At 44.4% G+C, this 25,174-nt stretch overlaps 1 long non-coding RNA gene and 6 other non-coding genes across 7 annotated transcripts; all 7 read right to left on the bottom strand.

Annotated features, from left to right (window-relative positions):
• Positions 1–398: 398 nt before the first annotated feature.
• LOC147663606 (uncharacterized) lies at positions 399–25,145 on the bottom strand. The gene is made up of 11 exons (XR_015305267.1): positions 25,027–25,145; positions 24,679–24,726; positions 22,955–23,026; positions 22,544–22,581; positions 21,974–22,018; positions 7,303–7,360; positions 7,015–7,071; positions 6,191–6,250; positions 4,327–4,481; positions 2,892–2,964; positions 399–468 (listed from the first exon to the last, which is right to left on the bottom strand). It is a non-coding gene; the product is annotated as an uncharacterized LOC147663606 (long non-coding RNA).
• Positions 6,345–6,466, bottom strand: LOC147663612 (small nucleolar RNA SNORA32). The gene has a single exon (XR_015305279.1). It is a non-coding gene; the product is annotated as a small nucleolar RNA SNORA32 (small nucleolar RNA).
• Positions 7,134–7,271, bottom strand: LOC147663611 (small nucleolar RNA SNORA8). Its single transcript, XR_015305274.1, has one exon. It is a non-coding gene; the product is annotated as a small nucleolar RNA SNORA8 (small nucleolar RNA).
• On the bottom strand, positions 22,097–22,167 carry LOC147663610 (small nucleolar RNA Z40). Its single transcript, XR_015305280.1, has one exon. It is a non-coding gene; the product is annotated as a small nucleolar RNA Z40 (small nucleolar RNA).
• Positions 22,776–22,915, bottom strand: LOC147663609 (small nucleolar RNA SNORA8). Its single transcript, XR_015305272.1, has one exon. It is a non-coding gene; the product is annotated as a small nucleolar RNA SNORA8 (small nucleolar RNA).
• Positions 23,360–23,496, bottom strand: LOC147663608 (small nucleolar RNA SNORA18). The gene has a single exon (XR_015305271.1). It is a non-coding gene; the product is annotated as a small nucleolar RNA SNORA18 (small nucleolar RNA).
• Positions 24,824–24,951, bottom strand: LOC147663607 (small nucleolar RNA SNORA40). The gene has a single exon (XR_015305276.1). It is a non-coding gene; the product is annotated as a small nucleolar RNA SNORA40 (small nucleolar RNA).
• Positions 25,146–25,174: the final 29 nt, after the last annotated feature.

The following is a 25,174-nucleotide window of genomic DNA, read 5'->3' as shown; positions in this document are numbered from 1 at the left end:
ATGCCACTTGTAATATTTTAACTCATTGTTGCTTGTATAACTGGATTGTACTAATACACTACATAAGTGGAAGCGTGCCAGGCTGACCTCTGTAGGTCCGATAGAGCAATCAGTCCAAAGGTCGTGTGCAGGTCAAATGGTAGAAAGTGTAGGGTCATGTTTAACGCGGGCTATATCCAGCTAATAATCCCCAATGAGGATAGAAACTTTACTGAACATGTATCTACTGCTTGAGGTTTGAGTCTTTCAAGTTATGTTTGACAATTGGCCCACCAAGATCATTTCAGTCCAACCAGACATCAGCTGAAAAGGTGCCCTCTGCCAATAATTATGGCACCTGCAACAGTGATGACTGTAGGCCTGCATACCCAATTTAAAGAAAACACAATAGCCAGCTATGAAGTTCACTTTTTATTGCACAAAATTAAAAATTATCGAAGGAAAGAGGCGCCTCTTGGACAGACGTACCTGAAAGACAAATTACCAGGGATTACTATAGTCATTCACTACTTTCAGCTCAACATGATCACAGTTAAGTCAGGAGATTCATGCACTAAACAAGCATTTGCAATGCAATAGGTCCCGCATTGTAAGATTAAGCTATTGGCACTGTACCCAACAATGCTTGTTAATTAACACATATGACATTGAGATAATCATTTACAATGCAAATAGGGCTCACATTTACAAGAGTTTCAATCAATCATCACATTTATATAGCGCACTACTTACCCAGAGGGTCTCAAGGCGTGGGGGGGGGGGGGGGGTATCTGCTACTGCTCAAACAACCAGGTCTTGAGTTGCTTCCTGAAGGCGAGGTGGTCCTGGGTCAGGCGGAGGTGGGTAGGGAGGGAGTTCCATGTCTTGGCGGCGAGGTAGGAGAAGGACGGTCCCCCTGTGGTGGCTCTACGGATGCGGGGGACGGCGGCGAGGGCGAGGCTGGTCGATCGAAGCTGGCGTTTAGGAGCGTAGAAGTTTCAGCTATTTAAAATCAATTAAGCAGATGCTATTATCCTGGGCTGCTTGGAAAATTAAAATGGAGTGCTAGCGCTTACTAACATACCTTGTAACGGAAGTAAAAGGGCTGGTCCTCATAGGAGGTTACAAATGAGGACTAAGCGGTACCAAGCCTATTAATGAATCTGGCCTGCAACATAGTTCTTCGTAAATGCTGGCTTCAATGAAAAATATAGGGAGACAGTAGTTAGAGCTTGAATTCCACTCTAATCCAGCATGCACTCCCAGGCATGACCTAAAAACGGTACTAATGGTTAACCTTTGTGAAACTACAGGGCCCGGATTACCCCACTTAGGAGAATCTTTCTGGCCTAGCGAATGCTAAAGACAATTTTTCACTTGTTGAACATACCAATGGAAATGCCAACGTACCAATAGAAATGCCACTGGATACATTGACAGCAAATTAATGCTTAGAAAATCAAGGTACCCTTGCTCTGCGCCCACTTCAGATCTCCAGAAGACATGGCTGCACCAAATGTGGATAGGTCGTGTATACAGGCAATAGAGCATGCTTGGACTCCGCATCCTTGGCAATGCAAAGAATCTGGCAATCAAAAAAACAACAACCTGGCACCCACTTATAGCTGAGGAAGCTTGATGTAGCTCATCAACCCCAACCCCTTCTATGCTCATGACGAGCTCAGCTCATCATGAGTTATGCGTCTCGTACACTCATGGCGAGCTGAGCTCACAGCGGGAAAACCGCTAGCGCGCAAGGTGTTAAGCAGGTTACCCTTCACACATTTAAGATACAATGATGTTCGATGCTCTTAATGAGTACAGAATACCCCAGTCACACGCATTTGTTCACTTTCTCCTGGATATCCAGGGCCAGGCTGAAAGAAAGTGAAACAATGCCTGAAAAGCATGTCGTGCCTGCAGTAAATACTAATAGTGCTAACACTAACACGTACATTGTAACAACCGAAGTAAAGCGGCCAGTGGTCATGGGAGTTCACAAATGAAGAAAAGGTGGTAAGGAGGGACTAAAACCAATTACTGAATCAGAAGCCAGCAATTACATCAGACAAACCGAAGCCAATGACAAATATGGGCGGAGACTGGGCAGGGCTTCTCTTCCATACTCTACAACAGCAGAGTGCTAAAGCTGGGCATGCAAGCTGGTTCAGGCTAGACCTAAAACCAAATGGTCTAGCATGCACTGGGCAAGATTAAAAGATAATGCCCTAGGTGAACTACTTCATCTCAAATAGTTTAGCTCCATGCTACTCCCACAGAAAGTAACATGCTATTATTGGCAGAGATATTACCTGCATCTACGCTATCACTCCTCAAGGAGTGACCAGGGTCTGTAGGATATTCACCACAGATGCCCTCTCAAATTATCAGCATACAAAATCTGTATGCCAGAAAGGACACAGTACATGTTAGCTAAGCTGGAGAACCTGGCTGATTATTCACTCTTAGAACAAGCCTTGCAATGCTTCTAATTGAAAGATACGTAAATTGGCTATACGCCACATGCACAAGCTGCCACATTTTAGCAATTACGATTTTCATCACAATAAGTCGTCATTAAAAATGAACACGCATTTCATGCCAAAAAAAGTAGTATCAAGTGTTTGATCGAAGTTATTTTTCGGAAGTTGGTGTAATTTATGCATAGGAAGGTACGAAATTAACAGATTTGTCAATTACATGAAACATACAGAGACCTTAATATAAATCATTGCCAAATGTAGCCTCAGAAAAAAGGTTGTCCCGTTCATTGCTTTATTTCAGACAGGGATAACAAATCATCACTGGCTCAATTACACGCAGGCATCATGAGTGACACTAATTTAAAGTACAGTGGTAGCCTCACTTCAACAACTGATCCTTACATACAGGTCGGCACAGATGTTACCTACCTGCTGAAAAGTGCCTCCGATCCTCCCATGAAACCGCCGCCACATGATCCCCAACATTAGTCCAGGATAGAGCCTGAAATGGAGGGGGCGGAGAAGATAGTTTAGTGACAACCAAACCAATTCAGGGGCAAAGCCACACAGATTAGCTCTCAAAGCAAGTCTTAGTAATTTCTTTTCCACATTGATTCAGACAGGGATAACGAATCATCATAGACTGCTTTGTTAAAAACAAGGGAGAGACAAAGCACATTATCAGGTACTTCAGTGCACTGGTTATTGCGGAGCGCTTCAACTACTAACATGGTAATCCAAAAGTTGATCTTAGACACTGGGACTGCTGCCTTTCAGGAATTCCCCTGAACGACATAGATCAAATAACATCCACTACATAACGTCTGCCCGTCATCTGTTCAGGTTGAACACGAATGGATACATACATGTGCGAGCAGATAACAAGCAGTTTGTCAAGACAGGAAACGGTTGGGTGCCATTACAGGGACCAGCATCTGCCTTGATGACCAGGTGAACAATGAGAATGTTCTTACATGCCCCAGCACAATCTGCCCTCTCAGGTGGCCTGAACTCAAACTCCTAGTCATTGAAACAGACAACTGTAAATGTATACGTGCTACCGTGGAGCTTACGGAGGTTTTACCCAGACTGTAAAAATTATAGATTCAGATTCAGTGGATACTGAGTTGGGTGCTAGAATGTCTTTAGACATAATAGCTAGCAAACTCCACTAATGTATCCACCATACACTTGTTAAAACATAAAGGGCAGTCTGCAGATGTGCCGTTACCTGTAAACCCTTTGACTTGCCATGGTTTGTCTGGACAGATAAAGCAGTAACAAAAGCTGCCGGGCCCTTAACCATGGCTGAAAGCACTATTAACTCCCAGAATCTGAAGTCAAAGCAAATAATGCATTTCAATATAGGGCACATGGTTTCAAAATAGTACTAGCAAAGGCTCAAGATCACATGTGTTGCTTTTCACTTTAGTACAGCGCTTCGACGTCTCATACTCCTCAGTGAGCGCACATGTATTTGTCCAATTAAAAAAACTAAACTGGAAATCCACCCACAATGGCTTTAGGACCACCATACCCAACCAGTCTAAAAACCGCAACTAATAGGGTGAGGCGAGAGGTCACGCCACAGCCTTCGCCAACACTTCTGAAAGTAGGGGCAGTACAACGATCTGTAAACACTACTTCCTTCCGCTTAATTCAGTTCAAGCCAACAGTGTAATCAAAGTACCAACTTTCCACTGCGGTTAAACTTGGACCCGTGTCACGCTCAGAGAGTGTACAACCCACTAGGCCCAATATGACGCTACACTGCAGACCCACAACTTTCCAACACGCACTGAGTGCGCCCAACGGTTTCACATGCACAGCTGGAATACCACTGAGGGTTTCATACAACACTCACTTGTGATTGAGGTTTAAGCCACACCAGATGGATGGCACTGGATGCTGCCACATACAGATTCCGGATAGGCTACACTCACGCCCGGCCCAACGCTCATTTGGAAACGAAAGAGAAACAAGTGGATGCCTTTGTCCCAGCTGTGCATGTCGTCCTGCCTGCAGTAGGAAGAAAGAAAAGAGTGCTTAGAGACTAATAAACGTACCATGTAACAGAAGTAAAGGAGCCATTAGCCATGGGAGGCTACAAATGGACCGCAAGGCACGGAACATGTTGACCTACAGAGATGAGCATAGCTGAGCTGAACCTTGACGTCAGCAGGCTGCCACTCTTTAGTTTGTTTTTAGTCAGGTGGATAGCCAGCCTGAATAAAGTCATATTTTGGACTCTCACTTCCACTCACTCCTACACCACTAGGCCCCTCACACGCACTGCTAGGAACAAAAAAATCTGCCTAAGAGCCCATTTATGGGTGCCGGTCGTGCATTGCAGCACCGGCCACACGAGGAGCAGGTCCATATGATGAAGCATGACACCTAGCCTGCTGGGTGTATGAGGACCTCAGTCCTGACCAGAGGAATCCCTTTCCTCTTTTGCCTCCTCTTTCTCCTGCTCTCTACCCCGAGGAACTGCATACGCTCTTAAGGCTACAAATGAAGACGAGGCGGTAGTAAGGAGGGACCAACGAGCAAATTACTGAATCGGAAGGCTGCAATTATTATTGTTATTATTATTATTATTATTGCATTTATTGAGCGCACAGCTACCCGGAGGTTTCCCGGTGCTTGCCTTGGGAACCCGTCCTGGCTTTTCCCTGTGCGATAGCCCCTACAGGGCATCCCCAAGGTGAAAGCCAGGCATCCCGCCGCAGGGGGGCCGTTGTGGAGATTAAGCAAGCTTATTGCCCAGAGTTGCAGAGTGAGAACCCATGATTAGAGCAGGCACCGAAGCGAGAATTATCGAGTCCGTGGACATTTGAGCTCAAGACCCTGCCGCGTCGGGAATTGAACCCTGGTCCTGGGTCTGACCTCAGCTTCCGGGTCTGCCTGCTCTACACCGTGAGCCACACTTCTCCACAATGAGGAAGGAAGGAAAAACCAAAGGTGATGATGGACGGAGCGTTGACAATACAAACACTCCCCCCTCCCCCCCACGCCCCCCCCAGTGAAATGATCTGGGATTAATCTATCACCTTTCTTTAGCTCACTCTGCCACCCCAGTTCAGACATGGCCAAATGCAAATCAGTCTGACCCTGTGCCTCATGGGAACAGTCCAGCCCGAACTGCCAAGCCACGTCTCCCCTGGACTGGAATCAAGCTTCCCAGGACCGGTTTCTGGCATTGCAGCAGTCTTCAGTCGGGCTTGCTTGAATCCAGTCTGGGCATACCCTGCCAACTTAGGGCTAACAAAGAAAAACCAAAGGTGATGATGCAATGAGGAAGGACCAGCAGAAGCAAACAATATGGGAGTGGGCAGGTAGTCTCTCCTGTATTGAACTACAACCGATCAGAGCAGCGCGGGCTGGCTGCTAGATGCCACATTAGTGGCACCAACACTTCACAAGTGCAAATACAATCACAAAACCCTCATCTAAGAAAACAAGCATTTGTATCATAAAATTAACAGCTCTAAACAAATAGGTAACAGTCTAAATCAATTGTCGCCAACATGCCATTTGCCTTAGAGACTATGTCTCCTCTGGAATAGACCTCAGTGCACACAGGTGCCCACGGTATCCTGCAGAGGATTTTATCTTTGGTCATAGCGTGAAGCGCTATGGGTTGTACAGCCACATAAGCACTCTTTGAAATGACCAAGAGTAACAGAACCAAGGAGGGTGGTAGTGGGGTGGGAATAGAGCCTCACCTTAGTCAGAATGGCGTTGTCCACTTTGCATTGTAATATAAAGGCCAATTTATTTTAGTCCTTAAAGAAAAAAAAGTCAGGATTAGCTAAAGCAAGTAGAAGAACAATCACGGTTTGAAATCAGCACCTAAATGCAGGCTGTTACCCAGTTCCAAAGTGTCCAACAGCAGACAAATGCTACACGCGTAGCTAAAAGAAGTCTGCTGTAGACTTGCTATATGGTCATGTCCACGGCACATCTGAAACTGCACATTCAAACAGCCTTGGTAATGACCGAATATTCTTTGCTGGAAATCGTTCAGAGACGGCCACAATGGTCCAAAGCTCAGTGCGAGGTTGGACTAGGCCCGTGGTCTTGATTTGGGGTTAAGGGGTGTTTCAGGAAGCACTGGGTTGGATAAGGCCCTGGGAGAGATCAAGGGCAGTTGGGTGTGTGGAGAGTAGTCTGGAAAGTGGGCGTCTACAGTAAGTGACTGGAAGGGAGCTCCGACAGGACAATATGGCTGACACGAGCCATATAAAAGCAAAGGCGGTCACTGAAGACAGGCAGCGATAGGAGGGCAAAGACTAGAAGGTGGACCTTCAACAGGAAGCATCAGAGGTGGTGGCGGCGATGAGGTCATGAAAGCGTCACTGCCCTGTCACGGGGATCATGAGCGCCATGAACTACAGTGATGGTGTTCTGAGCAGAGACCGAGGACCCTCCCGCCAGACTGAGGGTCCAACTCTACAGCTGTACGCAAGAGGGCTCAGCGTTACTGGTAGGAGGTTGGAAAATGTAAGACTGCAACACAAGAGGCCACAAGCCCAATCAAAACATTTACCTGGAACTGTCAAATATGATCTGGTAACAGTCGCATCGGCCACGCCTTCATTGATCCCTGAAAAGAAATAAAACAGTGAACGGACGCAACATAAGAGGTTAAGATGAACACGTTTAAGTATTTGTATCGGCAGAAATACCAGGATTACAAGCAGGTGCGGCCTGCAAACCAACGATGCCACATGCCGAGTTGATCTAGCACCGACTTATGAACACCACACCAGGAACAGCTGGTGTGTGCAGATACCATGCAGTGCAATGAAGGGCAAGAGGTCGGCCAGACACTTACCTCCAGTCAAGAGATTCAACTCCAGGGAAGATAAGACTCCAGTAGGCTCACTGGTGTCCTACATGGGGAAGAAGAGAAAAACTCTCATGTTCCAATCAGGACGCATTATTAAATGCCACGCCAGCTGGCAGTTCCGCTCAGAACACCATTTCAGTTCAGCTTACAAGTCACACAGCAGTTGAACAGTTTCATCATCGGAACCGCAGTTAAAACGTTTTGCGCACGTCATGCAGTACATATGTAATGTGGGTGCGAGTCTCTGGCACCCACATTACATACTTCAGTTTCTATAAAGCAGGCATCACTTGCAGTGGCTGCAAGATTCACAGCATCCCTTCTCAGGAGTTGTAAACATCCTGCTCTGGCCATTGCGACATAAATTATAGGCATGTTAGGGAAAAGCCTACACCAAGATAACCAGGTTAGGTTAAGTTTATTGCTCGGGTGGCTGCCTGCGAAAGTCCACAAATAAACGGGCGAGCGATAAATTAGGACGAGGAAAGGCTTTATTCATAGGGCTGTTAACTACAATAAAATCACAACAAAAGATATACACTGATCAGCAAAGTATTACTTTACTCATGCGGGTCGTGGGGCTATCTATAGAGCACGATGTACTTTAAGACTAGGACAAATTTGAAATATTCCATGACCCGAGCAGCTGCGGGCAGATTCCGGGCGTGTCCACTATCCGACCCTACAGAGGGTAGAAACTAGTGCAAACGGTACTACACAAAGCTGCAGGGGACCCATCACCACTCCCTTCAAATGAAGCCTACGGAACAGCCTATCCTTACTAGATGGATACTTGGGGCACCGACTTCAGGTGGACATGGTTTAGGGAGGTGAGAGAGCGCAAATTTGAATAAAAGTTATGTATAGGCCATATTTACAACCACATCGTATAACGTAGTAATGAAACGTATATCGTAATGTGAAGTTGACACTTATAGCATATAGATAACCGATATAATCCAAAGTAATATGGGAAATGTAACTGTATTCACTTTAGAACATGTATTAGATTTAGAAGGCCCGTATACGTAGTGGGCTGATGTAGAAATGGTGTAGAAATGCTTATGAAATGTAGAACGTGCAAAGTAGAATTCATGTACGTGTGTAACCTTTAAACGGAGAAGCAGCGAGAAATGAAATGTGAAGAAAGTGTAGAACATGTATAAACGATAGCGAATGAAAGTATAAAGTTATGCTTTACGTAGTTTATATTCTATGTAAAATGTATTCAAGTATAATAAAGACTTTGCTAAAATGCGAATATATATAAATGTGTGTTAAAGGTTATACTGTGTAGAAGCTTTTTGTAAGAATGTTAGAAAGGTTTAGGTCATTTGTGATTTTAACCTGACTGACCAAGGGTTCGCAGGAGTGTAGTCTGCTGTATATAATTTAGTGGGCTCACAGGAGTCGTGAATAGCCTTGCTGTGAATGTGCGAGCCAAGGAGTCTAGCGCTTACTGGATTTAGGGTGACAACGCTGGACAAGGTTTATTGCCTGAACGTGATAAGAGGCGCTTAGAATTTGAAACTTGTTTTTGAATGACCATTCACAGGACCTAGAAGGGTCAAGAATAGCAGTTGTAAGTTAAAGTCTTGTTTAAGTTCATATGACTTTTGATCTGAAAGTGTCAGTTGAAGTCTCCAATAAGAAGACGAAGATGACATCTAAGGAGAAAGGTCAACTTAACGGACGGCGAAAGAGATGAAGCAATGGACGAAGCTAGAAGCTGACATCATCGGGGAAAGTCCGTGGTGGGCGTCAAGGGGCGTTCCACACACACTGTGATTGTGTATTTTAGGGACAGCACCCCGGGGAGGAGGTAGCAATTGGAAATTGGAGATTAGGAACAGCAAGGAAATTGCTCAAGAGAGAAGGGCAAGGGTAGATGACTTGAGCAGATGCGCTGAGAGAGATCAGAGCGCAAGAGAGCAGTAGGCCGAGGACCCTTAGAAGAGCGGATGGGTAGGCAGAGAGGGTACTGCTTCTTAAACTTAAGTTACCTTTAGAGGCTAAGAGAGTTTGAACTTCTTTGGGAGTCAAACTGCTGACACCTTTTTTAGGTTAGGAACCTGCGAAGTAGGGATGTCACTTAGCATAGAGTAGGGACAGATTTAACGTGATACTTTTCTCTTTCTGTAGATGACGCCAAGGAACCACTTCACATCGAAGCTTTAAATTGCTGATATCGGAATTGATTTTGTATTCTTTTGTATACTTTGAGGTTTATCCTGAGCAGATTGTAATTGCATCCAACTTTGAATTTTATATAAAACTTTCAAACTTTATCAGTTGTAAGTGGTTCTTCCGAGTGGCGTCAGTTAATGGGATTTGTCTAACCTATGCGGGGGTTGTCTTTTACTCAATGACAGATACTAGCGGTCCAAAATAGATGAATGAGATAAGTTATTAAATTGATCATAAATTGATATCAAAATCTCATTCCCCGCAGTTGGTAGCAGAGTAATGATGGTTATCTTCTTGAGGAAGACGACCTAGGCTAGGTTTAGTTTACCCCAAGGTCCCTAGTCATCGACGACCAGAAGAAGAATTGCAGCCGAAGACGGTGCTGACGGTGCGACGAGAGAAAAGCAGCAGAGTCGGTCGAGAGTGAGTATAAGTGTCATGCGTTGTAAGATTGCGGTGTTTTATGTTGTTCCTGTGTTGTAATGTCAAGCGGAGTTGAATGCCTGTAGTGTGATTGAGGGAAGGTTGTGAGCGCGCGCAACCGGATGAAATCTTAAGCTCCAGGGAAGGACTTAAGTGGTTCGGGTGTATCGAACACCCAGAGTAATTTGTCTACCATTGAAAGGGGGTCATGAGGTACCATTGATTTCCCGACAGACCGATGATAGGGGGAGCGTAAGAATGAGTGAATGAGTAACAGACGCTGGTCGTACGTTTACTGTGTGTAAGTAACCTATCAGTTGAGGCGATCGTCTGACCGTAAGAGGGAAGACGTTTCGTCAGTTGAGGGGACAATTACAGTTAGACTGTGGCCGTACAGTCAGAGAAAAGTGATCGCTTGGACGGAAGTAGTCATTTTTCGGTGTATGAATGAAAACGCATGCGAAATCGTGAGACAAATTGAGAAAGAAGGAGAATTGCTGCAAGAGGGAACGAGTGACGTCAGCATAGAACCGAGCTGAGATTGGTTAGTTTGTCAGACGTCAGCGAAGAGTCGCACTGAGATAGGCCGAATAACGAGAGCCGCGTAGGGATTGGTTGGTGGTTGTCGTCGGGACGTAAACAAGGAAGAGTAAAGGGAAAATTGTAGATTATCGAAAATGAAGTGTTTTAAGAGTTTAAGAGCACTCTTTAGGAGGAATAGAAGAAACTTATATGCCGGAGAAGAAGCTCCACCAGAAGGCACACCAGCTTATTATATGGCAGTGAATGTAGGCTTGCACTCGATACTATGGATCTCCGAGTGGAATAAGCTAACTGAAGGGAATAAGGAACTGACGTTTCCGAGATTCGGAACGTTTAAGCTAGATGTGTTGAACGAACTAAAAGCAGTAATGCTTGCAACAAGACCTCTACCGAGGCCAACACAGTTCGAAGCACTTAGTGTATGGTTTAGAACAGCACACGAAAAGAGCGTAAAGAGGCGCCAAGAAAGAGTGAGAAGATCGGTAAAAGCAGTGCAGGATGCTAAATGGGACGATGAGGCTAAAAAGTGGAGGGTACAAAAGATAGAAGCAGACAAACTGTACCCGATGCTGGAAGTTACGGGAGAAAAGAAACCTCTAGAGGAAGAAGAGGAAAGCGAGACAGAAGAGGAACTGATAGAGAGGCTATTGACAGACCACCTCCGTACAGCGGAGGGGCCGCAAGTCCTATATTACCACAAGAGGACGGAGCTAGATGGGGGGAATATAAATCGATCCCAGTAACGGATTGGGATGCCAAGAAAGAGGAGGAAGTACCTCAATCTAGTTCCGAACAGAGAGTAGTGGGAAGATTCGTGGTCCAGAAAATGCCAGAAACGCAACATGCAAGGTCTTATCAAATGCCGGATGCTCTACAAGTACCGGTTACCATAGGCCCTATTGTGTCAATCTACAACCCGGAAGGGGTCCAGCAGGAGGAACAGGCACGATGGGATAGGGAAAGGGCAGAGATGGAGAATAGGGATACCATGATGAATCCTCAGAGACAGATATTAGCACCGATGAGTCGGAGTACCCCATTAGATGCCGCAACAGGTCCCTGGGTAGAGCAAGGGGGTCGAAGAGGGCCAATGGACTTAAGGGGACCAAAACCGAAAACCCATAAGGAATTAAGGGAATACCTGAAAGAATGGGATACTGCCGAAGAGAATCGGAGTAAAAGTTTAGAAACAGGAGCAGAGTGGAGAGACCAGGATAACAGGATCCTCTCTCATTGTGGAGCTGGTGAAAGCAGCCCAGAGTGGGAGAGAGGGAGTCAGGAAAGCAGAGGAAATAATTGTCCTACTATTTACGGCAATAGGCAAATGTGCGACGACAGGAGTACAGGGTGTGGCGAAGGGCCTCGCGTCACCTTTAGTGAAGGGGAACGAAGGACGCAGGAGTACCGAAATACTTTCAGATGCACTCACCATACCCCGGGTGAAACAGTGCAACATTGGAATCACGGGAACATGGAGAGTCGTGAAGGGTCTCGCCATGCATCCGGTGATCATGGGCGAAGTCATGAGAATATAGGGAGTCGCGAAACGTCTCGCCATACTTCTGGTGATCACGAACGAGATCGCGGGAGCATGGAGGGCCATGAAGGACCTTATCGGTTATTGAGCGACACCAGACAGCAAGCGAGTTACAGTGGTTTAGAACAGAACGGTGGATCCTATCTCGTATCTGGAGAAACTGAGCCAAAAAGACGGAATGTAGGGATGGGGGATGAAGTGATGTTCCACCACACCCCACGGGAAGATGGAAAGGCTTGGGATCTAGAGAGGTGGGAACAAAGGGATGGAAAGAAAACTCCTCATAACTCACCTGTGTTTAGGCGTAGGGCGCATAGTGGAGGTGAGAGGGGTATGAGCGAACCACCTAGGACTGACATACTGAGAGCTGAAATAAAAGCAAGACGGATTGATGTAATGAGCTTAAAATCAGATTTGGATGAAATAATAGACGGCACAGTGGCAATAGAGAGGTTAGAGTTGTACGTACCAGATGAAATATTGTTCTTATCAAAGGATGTTACTCGGAAAGCAAGGGCAGCTCATGAAAAACTATCTGAATTAGCGGAAAAATATATGATAGACATGTCACGAACTAAAGCTTTACAGCCCAATCATAGGCTAAATTGCACAGATCGAGATTTGGATGAACGTAGAACGATTGGACTAAGAGTACACATAAGGGAACTAGTCATGTGCATTAGAGTATGGAGAGATCTGGATAGATGGGAGGAAAAGTGGTCTAAGAGGGGATCGGTCAGAAGAAGTACAATTGTGAAATCCCAGGATACAGACCTAATGAGAATGGAAGCTTTCCCTTTGCGAGAAATCGCGAACGGAAATTACGTTCATGTGCCCTGGAGTAGGGGGGATTTAGCGGCATTCACTAATTCCTTCCCGAAGCTTAGAGAAAACCCCGTTGAGTGGTACAAGCAGGTAGAGAGGTTCGTGAAGATCTCTAAGGTGCTGTGGATCGATTTGAACACATTGTTCGATATCGTAGTACCCGGAGATTTGTGGACGGCATGCAAGCTTAGTGTTGAATGGCCTACTTGTGAGCCTCCGAGAGATACCCGGACGAATGGTCCGTCAGACAGAGTCATGGAAAAATACAAAAGAGTAATAACATGGCTGAAAGAGAAAGTGCCAGTACAAGACATAGACTGGGTTAAGATAGATCGAACAACTCAGGAGCCCAAAGAGACAGTTCACGAGTTCTATGAGAGGCTACTGAAAGCATTTAAACAATACAGTGGGTTAGATGTAATGGATCCTAAGGACATAGGACAGTTTGTGTCGAAGTTTGTTCTAGGATTGAGACCAGACATAAGCCTGATGATACAACAGCATTTGATCTGTTGGCAGAACAAACCTTTAGATGAAATTCTGAGGTATGCAAGGTACTGTAGCGATGAGATAGATTCAAAGGCAAAGAAACTCAAGGAAAAGTTAATGCTGGTACAAATGCAAGCAGCTGGAAAGGGTGGACAGCGGCAACAGGGAACAGGAACGCAAGCAAAGAAACAGAATAATCAGAGCAGAGATGAGGAAGAAAGACCGAGACCGAGAATGGATATCGCAACACTGAAAAGGACAACGAGGTGTCATCAGTGTAACGAAGTGGGACATTGGAGACGTGAGTGTCCTTACAATGTTGAGACAGGGGAATTAGAACAAGAGGAGGAAGAGGTACAGAGTAACGTGGTTAAGGGAGCCGCAGCCCCGAAGGGAAAGCTTATCAAAGGGGGGACTCAGACTCCTCGAGCCCCGTTTCCTCAACCACCTCGCATTACAAATGGAGGGAAAACCTATAGACAAATGCCATTGTTCGTAGGAGGAGAAGAATGCTACTACGTTGATCCTCTTACAGGGCAACGAGCGAATAGGGGGGAAGACTGTACTCTAGGAGCAGCCCTGGAAGTAGATCAGAGAGGACCATACGTAGAGGCTGAAGTAGCTGGATGTCCTACAACCTTTTTGGTGGATACAGGGGCCACTCGATCCACGTTGAGATCAGCGGTAGTCCCAGGTTTGCCAATATCGGGAGAGACGATTCAGGTGGTAGGAGTCGCAAACAAGAGGATGACGAATCCTCTGACCGAACCAGTATCAGTAAAAATAGGGAATTACAGTGACGAACATCAGTTTGTGATCTGTGATTCTAGCCCTGTGTGTTTGCTAGGAAGAGATCTGTTGTGTAAACTGAACTGCACAATACATTGTACACCTGAAGGAGTAGAGGTACAGACCAATGATGAGGATGCCGATTTTAAAGTTGTAAACTCGCAAGAGTGCGTGGAACTATATCCTACCTTAACAGTGGAAGAGCTTCCACAGGATTTGAGGGAGAAAGTGTCAGCTGAGGTGTGGGATTTTACTGGAGAAGAAATAGGACTGATCAAAGGAGTAGAACCAGTAAAAATCTTGGTAAGACCCAATGCTGAGTATCCAAGAACTCCACAATACAAGTTGACACCAGAGACGATTGCAGGAATAAAGCCTGTGATCGAATCCATGATTAAACAGGGAATACTGAAGGAGATCGTGGGAAGTCCATGTAACTCCCCGATTATGGGTTTGCAGAAGCCTAGTGGAAAATACAGAATAGTGCAGGATCTTCGGAAGATTAATAATATTGTTGTCTCATGTTGTCCAGTGGTACCGAATCCATCAGTGATATTATTTCAGATACCGTTCCAAGCTGGATGGTTTACCGTGATAGATTTGTGCCAGGCTTTCTTTTCGATACCTTTAGATGAAGAGAGCCAGTATCTTTTCGCTTTTAAGCTGGAAGATCGCGTCTTAACATGGTGTCGTATCCCTCAGGGGTATACAGAAAGCCCATCGATCTTTAACCAGCTATTAAAAAGAAATCTTGAAAGTCTAGTACTGCCCAAGAATTCGGTTCTAGTCCAGTACATAGACGACCTCCTAGTTGCGTCAGAAACTGAGGAAGCTTGCAGAGAAGACACCATAACCTTGCTAAATCACTTGGCCGAGAACGGACACAAGGTGTCTCCAAGTAAATTGCAATATTGTATGACTGAGGTGCAATACTTGGGCCACAGGATTGAAAAGGGAAAGCGGAAGGTGTCTCCAGACAGAATAGAGGCGATCATGAAAATGAACGCGCCTACAACACAAAGAGAAGTCAGGATGTTTTTAGGTATGGTCGGTTATTGTCGGCAGTGGATAGCCAACTTCTCACTGAAGGCAAAACCTTTATTACAACTGACGCACAAAGGAGTAAGTGATCCGGTACCATGGGACAAAGATTGTTTGATGGCGTTTTTGCAGCTGAGGGAGGACTTATGTCGTGCCCCGGCTTTAGGAATGCCTGATTACACAAAACCATTTTTGCTTTACTGCTGCGAAAGAGAGGGATGCGCGTTAGCAGTTTTAGCCCAGATACATGGAGATGCGCGTAGGCCAGTGGCGTATTTCTCGGCTACATTAGATCCAGTAGCCGCAGCGTTGCCCGGATGTCTCAAATCCGTAGCTGCAACGGGTGTCAGCATTGAACGTTCTGAAAGCGTAGTAATGGGACATCAGTTAGTTGTGTATGTACCTCATTCTGTAGAATTGTTGATGACCAGGACTAAGACTCAGCATCTGACAAATAGCAGGCTCACACGCTACGAGCAAGTCATACTGGCTGCCGAGAATGTGACCCTAAAAAGATGCTCCGTCTTGAATCCTGCAACTTTGATGCCACTTCCAAACGAGATTGATGACGAAGTTTGTACAGATCATGACTGCCTTGATGTGACTGAACTATGCACCAAACCGAGACCCGATATTGTGGATGAGCCATTGACTGACCCCGATGAAATTTTCTTTGTTGATGGTTCATGTGTAAGAGACAATATCGGTCAGCTGAGAGCAGCTTATGCAGTTTGCACAATTACGAGAGTAATAGAAGCCGCTTGCCTGGAAGGAGTACACTCCGCTCAGGTAGCTGAAATTGTTGCTTTGACTCGTGCTTGCTTAGCGGGCGACAAACTTCGAGTCACCATATACACCGATAGCCAGTATGGTTTCGGGGTAGTTCATGATTACGGGCAGCTATGGTCTCAAAGAGGTTACATGACCTCCTCGGGTTCTCCCATTAGGAATGGAGAATTCGTGAGACTCTTGTTAGAGGCATTGCAAGGCCCGACAGCTATTGCAGTGGTCAAATGTGCAGCGCATACAAAAAACGTTGATTTTGTATCACTAGGTAACCGCTACGCGGATGAAGTAGCGCGTTACTGCGCAGAACAGGGATATTCTCACACTAATGTAAAAGTGGGGGGAATCCAAGAAAGAACTGAATTGACAATGTTGTTGGATACTGTTGATACGTGGGATGAAGTAAGAAGTGTTCAGGAAAATGCACCAGATGATGAGAAAAGGAGTTGGGAAACAGCGGGTTGTTCCAGAAGTGAGATGAATTTCTGGATCTCTGCCGATGGGAGAGCAGTTTTACCAAATGAACTTCTTAGTCCAATGGCAAGGAAATTGCATGGATCAGCACACATAGGAAGAGATGCTATGGTGAGAGTATTTAGACAAACGTGGTTTAATCCCAAGTTTAGAGTAGCGGCAGAAGCAGTGTGTCAGCGATGTGCTATCTGTCAGCAACTAAACGTGGGAAAGAGAACACCAGTTACATTGAGTCATATTGGGAGGTCTGGGGGGCCTTTCAATAGAATGCAGCTTGATTTTATAGAAATGCCTAAATGCAATAGACTCAGATATGTTTTAGTGATTGTGTGCATATTTTCTAGATGGGTTGAGGCTTACCCTACACGTAGGTGCGATACACTTACAGTAGCAAAATTGTTACTTAGAGAGTTGATACCGAGGTTTGGGGTGCCTTCCTCTTTGGAATCGGACAGAGGAACTCATTTTAATAGCGAAATAGTGAAGATGCTATGTTCAGCTTTGAGTATCGATCAGAAGTTACACTGCAGTTATCGACCAGAAGCTTCAGGGATTGTAGAGCAAATCAACAGCACGATCAAGTCCAGACTTGCCAAAGTTTGTTCAGCAACATCCCTGAGTTGGCCAGACGCACTTCCAGTGGTTCTTATGAGCATACGTAGCACACCTGATAGAAGAACAGGTCTCTCTCCGCATGAAGTGCTAATGGGGAGAGCTATGAGATTGCCATCGGTTCCGACTGCAGCGCTAGTGAACATCACAGACGATTTGATCTTGGACTACTGTAAGGGACTATCTGACGCCGTTAATTCTGTGTCCCTCCAGGTCCAGGCTGCAGAGGTTCCATCAGCACAAGATTTGTGCCATGACCTGAGTCCGGGGGACTGGGTCCTGGTGAAGAAGCATGCCAGGAAGAATTGCTTAGACGTGCGTTGGAGAGGACCGTTTCAAGTCATACTTGTGACGAATACTGCAGTTAAGTGTGGAGGTTTGCCAAACTGGATACATGCCTCACACACCCGAAGAGTGCCAACACCTCTAGAAGAAACAGCTCCTCCCTCGGATGAGAAGCCAGCGGAAAGCGGAGAAGCCACAGAGGGGGAAAGCCAAGCTGTGGAGGTGATCGAAGAGGCTGAGACTGAGACGGAACAGGTCGACGAAGGTCAGGATATCAGGGAGACCGAAGTCGCCTCAGGAGAAGAAAGTAATTGGGAGTCCGACACAGATATCGAACAAACCGAGAGTGACCAAGAGACTGGTCCAAGAACCAGGAGCAGAAGGGCAAAGAGACGAAGCCAGTTGGCCGGAGAGAAGGAAAAGGCCAAGCTCGGAAGAAAAGCGAGAAAGAACTCTTGTTCCGATTGCAGAAGAACCAGACCAGGAGGAGGAAACTACAGACTCAGGAACTGAAAGTCCAAGGAGATCGAGAAGGGTACGTGTGCCCTGCAGAAGGTACGCCACCCCAGAGTGGACTTATCTAGCAGATGTCTTGGGGACAGAAATCTGGGAGAGTGAAGAAAGTGAAGGTAATCGATCACGATCCATTTGTGGCAGTGGAGATATGGATGTTGACGCCTGGACTCGAGACTGAGGGATTACTGACTTTCACACTTCCCATACCCCCATATTTGAGTCAAATTCAAGATCTAGTGCTGAAAAGATTACAATTTCCAACTTTTGGCCAGCAAATGCCAGAAGAAGAAGAAAAAGTTATTCGTTTTGAATTATTAGAAATTGTTGTGAAAGCTGCAGGTGCGAGAATAATTGTTGATGCAAAAGAGACTTTTGTGTATAAGCTATAAAGAAGAAGATAACCTAGCGCCGAGTGGAAAGAAGAATAAAATTAGGGATTACATTTAGAGGACGGAGAAGGGTTAGGGTTGTCTGTTGCTAAGGGAGAAAAGACATTGTGCGAAAAAGAGACTTTGTTGATAAAAAGCACTTTACAGACTGAGAAAGCAAATAAGCCAACAAAGACTGGAAAAGAAAAACTTTTCGCAAAGAAGGAGCTACGCTGTTTGATAACATGGAGAACGGCAACCCAAACCGAAAAGCTAGATGCATAGTAGGTACACTAGTAGCAGTAGTAATTTTTCTCATAATTACAGTAGTGACAATATCATACATAATAGGACATGAAAGTGATAAAGAAACAGCAGATGTAAAGCCTGTAACGACTTTGAAACCTGCTCTTGTGGGAAAGAACGAGGAGAGCAATGTTATACGCGAAAAGGCGTTATTGGCAGAAGAAGCTCGTAGATTACATGTAGACGAGTCACAGGGAAACTTTAGGTCAAACGCATATGCTAAACTGTTATATGAATATATCGATGCCATGGAGGCCAAGGATTGCTATGTTTGTATGCAATTGCCGGCTTCTGTAGACGAAGGCATTAGATACCATCATCTCCCATTGACGTATGGGATAACATGTAGTTTACTGCTTAGTATATTTTATGGTAGGGAAGGATTTGAGTACTACTTTTCAAATTATGATTCGGTACTGCCTGAAGTTCCGAATTATAAGCAAATGAATAAGTGGGACTATTACAAAAAGGAGGATAGACTAGCCAAATTCTTTCTTCCTTGGGATACACTAGACACATCATATGCACGCAGAAATAATTTGACTTGCAAAGTGTCAGAGGTTGAGAAAAAGTTCATAGGACAAGTAGATGATAGATACAGAAGGCAAAAGATTCTAAAAATGTCAGGACAATGGAAAACTGATTGGACCGAAGAAGAAAAGGCACATAAAAAGAAAGGTAGCAATGGTCCAATAGCATTGGATAGAACGCAGAAAGGAAAGTTATGTTTAACTCGAAGCAAAACGTATTACGAGAGTGTATTTGTAGGTGAAGTAAATGGCGAACATGCTTTTCGTTTAGAGTACTATACGAAAGATTTTATGAAAGGAATGCAAGCTATTCCGAATGTGCATTTTGTATGTGGAAGAAATGCCTATGTAAAACTACCTGACAATTGGTATGGTTTGTGTTACTTGGCAATTGTCTTCCCCAAAATATATCATGCAAAGGATGTAGCGATAATAGAAGGAAAGGCTTCGATGAGAGCGAAAAGGGAAGTAGGAGATGCAGAAGTAGTAGGAGATGTATTTGGAGCAATGTTTCCTATGTTAGGTTTAATACTTAACGATGTTAAGATCAGGAGATTGGCTACAGTTGTAGATAGATTATCTGCAAGTACTGCAAGGTCATTAATGTTGGTAGAAGGCGAGATGCAGTCGATTAGAGCAATGGTTCTTCAGAACCGACTTGCTTTAGATGTACTGCTAGCAAAAGAAGGCGGAGTTTGTAAGGCTTTGAAGGTCCAGGAATGTTGTACTTATATTCCTGATAATTCAAAACCACTTGAGAAAGTCATACGGAACATTACACAGATTCATCAAGAGATAGAAGATTTATCAAAAATAAATGTTTGGGAAAAAGTTGGTCATGGAGTAGGAAAGGTTGGGAGTTGGTTTTCCAACCTTGGGAAAAGCATAGTTTGGTACATAATAAAGCCTGTATTGATAGTATTAATTTGTATAATCACATTGTTAGGTTTAGTAAAATTGTATAAATGGTATAGGTCGAACCGGTTACAACGAACAATGAGAGAGCAAGAAAGGAGATTAGCTGCTTTACAAGATCAACAATACAAAAGCTTAAGAGCTCTCGAAATGATGAAAAGAGGGAATGTTGTAACTAGTTCTGTGTAAAGGGCTTATTCAAATTGCATTTAGTGATGACTCCTAGAAGTCATCAAAGGGGGGACTGAGAGAGCGCAAATTTGAATAAAAGTTATGTATAGGCCATATTTACAACCACATCGTATAACGTAGTAATGAAACGTATATCGTAATGTGAAGTTGACACTTATAGCATATAGATAACCGATATAATCCAAAGTAATATGGGAAATGTAACTGTATTCACTTTAGAACATGTATTAGATTTAGAAGGCCCGTATACGTAGTGGGCTGATGTAGAAATGGTGTAGAAATGCTTATGAAATGTAGAACGTGCAAAGTAGAATTCATGTACGTGTGTAACCTTTAAACGGAGAAGCAGCGAGAAATGAAATGTGAAGAAAGTGTAGAACATGTATAAACGATAGCGAATGACAGTATAAAGTTATGCTTTACGTAGTTTATATTCTATGTAAAATGTATTCAAGTATAATAAAGACTTTGCTAAAATGCGAATATATATAAATGTGTGTTAAAGGTTATACTGTGTAGAAGCTTTTTGTAAGAATGTTAGAAAGGTTTAGGTCATTTGTGATTTTAACCTGACTGACCAAGGGTTCGCAGGAGTGTAGTCCGCTGTATATAATTTAGTGGGCTCACAGGAGTCGTGAATAGCCTTGCTGTGAATGTGCGAGCCAAGGAGTCTAGCGCTTACTGGATTTAGGGTGACAACGCTGGACAAGGTTTATTGCCTGAACGTGATAAGAGGCGCTTAGAATTTCAAACTTGTTTTTGAATGACCATTCACAGGACCTAGAAGGGTCAAGAATAGCAGTTGTAAGTTAAAGTCTTGTTTAAGTTCATATGACTTTTGATCTGAAAGTGTCAGTTGAAGTCTCCAATAAGAAGACGAAGATGACATCTAAGGAGAAAGGTCAACTTAACGGACGGCGAAAGAGATGAAGCAATGGACGAAGCTAGAAGCTGACATCATCGGGGAAAGTCCGTGGTGGGCGTCAAGGGGCGTTCCACACACACTGTGATTGTGTATTTTAGGGACAGCACCCCAGGGAGGAGGTAGCAATTGGAAATTGGAGATTAGGAACAGCAAGGGAATTGCTCAAGAGAGAAGGGCAAGGGTAGATGACTTGAGCAGATGCGCTGAGAGAGATCAGAGCGCAAGAGAGCAGTAGGCCGAGGACCCTTAGAAGAGCGGATGGGTAGGCAGAGAGGGTACTGCTTCTTAAACTTAAGTTACCTTTAGAGGCTAAGAGAGTTTGAACTTCTTTGGGAGTCAAACTGCTGACACCTTTTTTAGGTTAGGAACCTGCGAAGTAGGGATGTCACTTAGCATAGAGTAGGGACAGATTTAACGTGATACTTTTCTCTTTCTGTAGATGACGCCAAGGAACCACTTCACATCGAAGCTTTAAATTGCTGATATCGGAATTGATTTTGTATTCTTTTGTATACTTTGAGGTTTATCCTGAGCAGATTGTAATTGCATCCAACTTTGAATTTTATATAAAACTTTCAAACTTTATCAGTTGTAAGTGGTTCTTCCGAGTGGCGTCAGTTAATGGGATTTGTCTAACCTATGCGGGGGTTGTCTTTTACTCAATGACAGATACTAGCGGTCCAAAATAGATGAATGAGATAAGTTATTAAATTGATCATAAATTGATATCAAAATCTCATTCCCCGCAGAGGCCAGCTACAAAGCTTAACTGTATCCTATACTGATTAAGTAATCCAACTAGGCTTCCCAAACAAATCCATCCTCAGTTTAACGTTTAATCACATTAAGGCTCAAGTAGTACAGACATAAGTACGGCATGTAAAGACTTGTAATGCGAGTTATTGAAAGTTACCTTATGGGCTGCAGGCCGAAGTACCATCTGCAAGCTTCAAGACACCTGTTGAAAGAGACAGGAGAAAGCTGAGCAAGCAGAAGCCAACAATGAGCCACGCCACTAATTAAAGGGATTACAGACCATCGTTCAGAAAGGCTTTTATCACTCACTTATTCAGAGCAGTTGAACATTTGCCAATCATCATGACAGTAGAAGACCCTGGACTGCTGGCCTTGGCAGAGTGCGCTGGATCTACCTGGCTTTAATGCAAGCAAATTCAGAACTGCAGCCAAGGATCTAGCGCTTTAACTAAAGCTGGCCCAAGCAGGTAAAGGACGGAATACTAGTAATAAAGGCCTTGTTCAGGGCCGCTTTTTAAGGGGTAGATTGAGGAGAACGAGATGTTCCCCCAAGGGTTCGAATCCGACCTCCATATAGAATGGAATACGCCCACTGCTATTACTTATAACGTATTCCCATGGAGTGCCTTATCTGCCTCCGCTGTAACAAGGCATCACTGCAGCAATGCATAGCAAGAGGGCACTGAAATACAACTCTAATCTGAGCTCCGCTCGAACGTTCACCTACCATGTCAACATGATGGAAGTAGCTCTCACCAGCCGCATCTAAAAGAAACAGCAAATTAGAATTAAAGTAAACTTCACAAAAACAAGGTCCCGTCAGCAACAGATCATGCCAGCATGCACAACATCTAAAGACTGGTCCAGCTACAGGCGTCATTTAACGCTAGTACAGCCTGCAGCTGCAGGCTCTATTACTGAAGCAATTGCTTAAAGGCTACATCAGTGATATGAATACTGCTTGTACCAGCAGAAATACCAGGTTCGACAAACACCAGAGGCCTGCAAACCAACGATGCCAGATGCTGGGGTACTGTAGCACCGATCAATGAACACCGCACCAGGAAGAGGCTGGTGTGTGCAGATACCATTCGGTGCAGCATTTCAGTCTACAGCAACTGTAGCAACAGCAGCTCACCTGCAGGGGGTGCTAGCCCTCGGCGGAGACTGTTCAGAGCACGGTTAGATCTTCGGCGGTACTGCAAGAAACCTGCGCAAAAGAAAACAAAAGGTGGTTTGTAACTTTAATATCCAGCCATGCTTTTAGGCAGGCACCCGTCGTCCCAAGAGTAAATGCTAACTAGTGTTTATGGTGTTTGATTGTACAGCGCTAAACTAGCCCAAAGAAGCCAGGGACCCGGTTTTACAATGAGACCTACACCAGTTACACAAGAAAGTAAAACCTAGTGACGTACATAATGGATTTAGTTACTGTAGTTCACCAGGTAATTTCAGAAGATGAGACGCCGAACCCGTTGCATGGATTATATGCCGTTGGACAAGTGTCTGCACATGCGCAAATTAAAATAAAATCTGCAAAGAAAAATGTTTTGTGGATTTTTTCAGCCCACCAAGCCTAGAAGTTAGACCAGGGGGTAAAGAGCGAACCACAAGTTTCTCTATGAGGCATTTCCAACGACATGAACCTACAGTGGAAGTTCCGTCGGGATAGACCTCAACGCCACATTCTATAGCAGGAAGGTTGTTTTATTTACACATTTACTCTTGGACGCCTATGCCCTCATTAACAGGACCCGAGAAAAGGACACTGAAACCCAATGCGACTTTTCCAACACAGGCACATGCATCAAAGGATTTTGCGATCGCAAACGGTGTGAATCGCAAGAATCGTCCGTTTGCGATCGCAAAATCTGCTTTTGGAATGCATGAAGGGTTAAGGCCCTCGCAATTTGAGAATTTTTAAATTGCGATACATCATGGTAATTTGCGAAAACTTTGAAAAATGCACTTGTGTATTTTTCAAAGTTTCATGTTGTGCGCACACATAAGGGCATGTGTGTGCACAGATTTCAGGAGTGCAACAAGGTGTCCTTTGGACACCCCTGCACATCGAGAAGGTCTTCTCATTTATTCCTACGGGCCTCCATGCCCATAGGAATGAAGGAGAGGTATTTTTTAATTGCGATTCGCAATTTGCGAGTAGCAATTAAGGAATTTTAAGAAATCGCAAACTTTTCAGCGATTTCTTCATGCATAGGCTTTTGAGACTTCTTAACCCCTTAAGTGCTGCGCACGTTCACCGAACGTTCGAACTGCACCTGCGCAATGGAACGTCCAGCACTGGAGCTGGACGTTCCATAGCAGTTGCGATTCCTTAAAAATCGCAATTAAGAAATCGCAAAAGCCAACAATGATGCATGTGCCTGTAGGTCACAATCATCGCCCATGGAACAGATGGGCATCTAATGCGGATAACTCTTCTAGTCATAGCATTATTCAATCACTGAGGCTAGGCAGATCAGTGCGGGTTACATAAATCACTCGTCATAGTCCGCACTGAATTAACTACCAACTTTACAGTTTAACAAGAATTCTGGCGGCTGGACAGACAGGACTGGTGGCAAGCAGCACATGAAGTGCGCCGCCATTCCAACAAAAGCTAAGTTAATAGTTTAACTAGTTGACAAGTTACTTGAAATGCACCGAGGTATGCTCTTAAGAAGGTTAACACGAGCGACACTGCCATGGACTTCGATAGGTTAAAAAAGTGCACATTCATTCCCATTTCAAATTGGAACAATCGATCCAACTACAAAGGGTGTTGAAGTTTCACGGAACATTATACTAGTTTTTGCAGATAACACTACCAAGAAATCAGTGGCTTCATTCAAGGAATCTTACCAGCAAGTAACGGTCATCATCCATGGTCAGCAAAAAATGCTACTGGTCCTAAAACAAAAATAAGCGTATTACTTTATATACGCAGAACGTCTGAAGTCGGATATCCGACGACACAAACATTCAGCAACAGGAGGCGACCAAGAAGTTTGTCCCTTCTTACAAGTAACACAACTTCTACAGAGTAAACAGCTGTGGGTTGCAAAAGAAGAATATCCTCTAAGCACTTTTGAAGATTGGCTTTTGCCCGTGTGTAAGCAAAACCTATCAAGTGCTCATAAGCAAAAAAAAAAAGAAAAAAAAGAATAGAGCAGCTAAAAAAAAAACTCCTTTAGTTTAAGGTTTACTTACTGTTTAACAGCCAATGAAACTGCGACACATCTTGGACAGACATCATGGGACTACAAAGAAAGAAGATTGTTCAGTATAATGTTTAAGTTTGCTGCGCTATAAAAACAAGGTTTGCACACAAAGTGAGACCGCGAAATTATTTCAATAC

Source organism: Lissotriton vulgaris, unplaced genomic scaffold (assembly GCF_964263255.1).
Source record: "Lissotriton vulgaris unplaced genomic scaffold, aLisVul1.2 SCAFFOLD_7775, whole genome shotgun sequence".
Lineage (NCBI taxonomy): Eukaryota > Metazoa > Chordata > Amphibia > Caudata > Salamandridae > Lissotriton > Lissotriton vulgaris.
This window is presented reverse-complemented; position numbering and strand designations above follow the sequence as displayed.